At 34.9% G+C, this 3,965-nt stretch overlaps 1 long non-coding RNA gene across 2 annotated transcripts in view; it reads left to right on the forward strand.

Moving 5' to 3' along the window:
* The first annotated feature begins 1,700 nt into the window (after positions 1-1,700).
* Positions 1,701-3,965, forward strand: part of LOC128248670 (uncharacterized) — a 30,287-nt gene continuing 28,022 nt past the window's right edge. For both annotated transcript variants that reach the window (XR_008264830.2, XR_016243254.1), the window contains exon 1: positions 1,701-1,797. This is a non-coding gene — a long non-coding RNA (uncharacterized LOC128248670). The remainder of the gene's footprint in view (positions 1,798-3,965) is intronic.

The raw sequence follows: 3,965 nt of genomic DNA on the forward strand, positions 1-3,965 counted from the left end.
TAACGTCACAACGGCCGAATGGGAGAGTGAATAAACTTCGTGATTTACCGGTCCTTGAAGCGTGATCTTAAAACTACGTTGATTAATCGCTTATTTATTTCAGTTTACTTTTCTGTAGTAGATAAGTATCAGACTCACCTGAATAAATATGCCGATACCATCCACACCTGGAACAATATTTAGAGTATTTTATGCAAGGAGCTTTAAAACATAGCTACAAATATATTTGCAGTAAGGAAACAACATATTAGCTTATAACTAATATTTATTTTTTCCGGCAAATATGAGAGATAACTCTGAAACTGTTTCTCTATTATTCTAACCTTTTCGTGCATCAAATATGCTAACAGTATTTTACGTATTCTTTTCCACTAGGACGGGGCTTTTGAATACATTTTAATACTAATAAATGCATAATCCTTTATTTTATATCTTTTTCACTGCTTCAACAAATACTTGAAAGACGATGTTATGATGATGAAATTAACATAATACCCAATCTGTAAGATATAAACTTTGATCCTAGCCCTGACCAATGTATGTTTATGATGTTTAAAATTTCGCTTACAACTAGATTTTAGCCTAATATTTGTAGTCAAAATATCCTAACGAAGATTTATCGTTCCGATTTCATCGAGGAATAAGGCAGTCCATTGTCAGATAAACAGTAGAATACAAGTGTGCGTGTCGTATCCCTTTCTTGAGACCAAGGATTCAATGAGACTGGTGACCCTGTTTTAATGGTGTATAGTGACCGAGGTCAAAACAGTCCCTTGAATGGAACGACAATCTGTTGCCGGTGTCAAGAACAGCAATTTTTGAGGGGAGGGGACAAGTCAATAACACCGGATCCAGTACTTAACTGGTACTTTATATCATCGATCCCTAAGGAAAGAAAGGTAAATTTGAGCTCGACGGGAATTGAACTCAGACGGTAATGGTGATAAGCATTTCGACCAATGTGCAAAAGATTCTTAAAGCTTCCAACTTCATAAATAAACACAGACAGCCACATTTACTAGCTATAACGACGACACAAAAGTAGTTGAAGCAGTCAAGGAACCATTCAATGCTAATCTACAGAAATACTTAGATGCCATACATAAATAAACAGCAGAAAGCAACATGCAATTTAATATAGGAAAATTCCAAGCCCTCCGCTATCAGCCAGCTGATGCTAGAAGTGCCAAAACAAGGATTCTTTAGACCAACACGTGCGGCAATCCCAAAGTCAAGTGCAGTGTGTGATTTGGGGATTGATATGAGCAACAACGCCTCGTTTCACGTGTATATCATCAAGATTGGTGGCAATGTGTAGGTGAATGGCCGGATGGATTCTGTGAACTTTAAGAACAAAGTAACAGGAAACTACGATGGTTCTATGGAGGACATTTTTCCTCAGCCTTCTGGACTCAACAATGTCAAATTAATAACGGAAATTAATGCAGTTCAGCTGGGTTACACTACGAAGATTGCATCAATAGAACAGCTGAGCAGCGGGGAAGAGACTGAAGGAACTATGTATGTATGTATATGTGTGTGTGCGTGTGTGTATATGTATATGTGTGTGTGTGTGTGTGTGTGTGTGTGTGTGTGTGTGTGTGTGTAAGTATGTATGTATGTATGTATGTATGTATATATGTATGTATGCATGTATGTATATGTGTGTGTGTGTGTGTTATATATATCATTGTGTTGATAGGGATTGAGATAGCTGCGAAAAAAGCTTCCAGTGATATTTTAAATTCGAATTTGGATTTGATTTATTTGCGATGTCAGTGGAATTAGAAACAAATCGTAAGATATATTTCAATTATCTTAATGTAAACTTTTTTCCCCAGAATTCAGTTTGCGTTTTATTTTAGACGGGGATGTTATGACAATTTGTTCGTTTATTTTTAACTGTATTTTTATTCATTATATATCTATATATTCATATATTTCGTTTTGCTAATAATTTAGCTGAGCTCAATTCTTCACAAAGTCATTGATACAAAGTTTAGAGAGAGAGAGATATAGATAGATAGATAGATAGATAGATAGATAGATAGATAGATAGATAGATAGATAGATAGATAGATAGATAGATTCAAACATACATAATACATACATACATACATATGTGTGTGTATTTATATATATATAATGTGTGTGTGTGTATGTGTGTGTAGAATGTGGTGCACTCAACATTCGATTAATAGTAATTTGATGGTGGTGTCAGAATATTGTCACCAATTATATTTATGGATATTTGATAGCGTTTCCAATAGTATTAGATTTAATGGGGGCTGGGAATTGAAATATATTTATGATATCATTTTGAAGAATCCCTTTAATTAATTAAATATACAAATTGCTGCAAAAATAGACTGTGTTAAGTAGCTAACAATTTATGACACACACACACGCACATATGCATAAATATGTACAGATATATATATATATTATTCATAAATACATGTATATATATACACATATATATATGTGTGTGTGTGTGTGTGTGCGTGTGTGTGTGTGTGTGTGTGTGTGTGTGTGTGTGTGTGTGTGTGTGTATGTATGTATGTATGTATGTATAGCAAAAGAAAGAAGATCCGATGTTTCTGATTTTTTTCTTATATTTCGATAGAAGGCCAAGAGTGAAAATGACAATCTAGTTTTATAATATTTAATAAGAAAACCCTAAATATGATTATCTCCTTTGGTTTGTCTCACATCCCACACTATGGCGTCACTGTAGACTCCATATAGATTTGGTCCGTCTCAAGTAATTTAAACATTCAGAACTCGCTAATGTCTGAGATATTCTCACAGTCGAGCTCAACACTGCACGTCAACAAAACGCACCTTGAGATGTTATTACTGCTGTTGTTGTCACTGCTGCTGCAGCTGCTTTTGTTGTTGCTGCTGCTGTTGCTGTTGTTACCGTTGTTGCTGGTGGTGATGCTGATGGTGCTGCTTTTAATCAACTCTGTCCGAGTAGCGACCTAACTTTGAAGAAGTACAAATGTCTGCATTATCTAATATGTCCTTTGTTTACTCAAAGTAGCAGTGATCATTTGAGGAAGTGTGGACTACTTTTTCCAGCAGGTTAATGGAGTACGTTAGGACCCTCTCGATAGCTCCATCAAGTATTCAGTGCAAATACAGCTGACAGCAGCGAGTACTTATTGATTCTTACAGAATCTGTATTATAACTAATTGAACAAAGATATTTGAGAGCTCAATGTTTTGGTTCACAGATATAACAGAACGCAGATGTTTTGATTCAAAGCACTCGTTAAATATCTCGTCCACTAATCTATCGAGCTGGGCTATCCACGATCTTGCCATTTTTTTTTCTCTTTTATACTGTGATGCTAAGTGGAAATGTAAAGTAACCGACGTCATATTTCAATAGAACATCAGCTACTACCTAAACACAACTGTTTATATGTTCTTCAAACGAAATCTGAAAGCAAACAAATTTAGTAATGTGAACATTAGCTTACCGAAAAAAACACGATTTTGTCAATTTATCTCTGAACATAATTTATTTCTGTTTGAACAATTTATCTCTGAATGTTGCTCAGTTCATCTTCTTAAATAATATAAAAGGAAAATATACATATCTCGACCTCTCTTTTTTCCCATAGAAGTTAAAATTCTAAACTTTCAGTATAGTTATGAGATGAAACCACAGACCCGCAAAATTTACTTCATATGTAATTGACCCGTAAATTATACTGTGCAAACTGCACACAAATACCAGCAGCTCAATGTACCAAGAACTGCTTGTTCGGTCGTATTAACAGAATGTTAATAACAATACTACCGAATCCGATCATGAAATTACAAACCTGAGATAGAAAATCAGGTGTTACGTTAAGAAGTTGAGTATCAAAGGAAGTTCCAAGTCGGTGGAGCAATTGAGAAAGAATCTGTGAATGGCTGAATACAACGATCTCAAGAAACCTCATGAAATATGT

The sequence above is a fragment of the Octopus bimaculoides genome, chromosome 9, assembly GCF_046866305.1.
Source record: "Octopus bimaculoides isolate indiv1 chromosome 9, ASM4686630v1, whole genome shotgun sequence".
Taxonomy (NCBI): domain Eukaryota; kingdom Metazoa; phylum Mollusca; class Cephalopoda; order Octopoda; family Octopodidae; genus Octopus; species Octopus bimaculoides.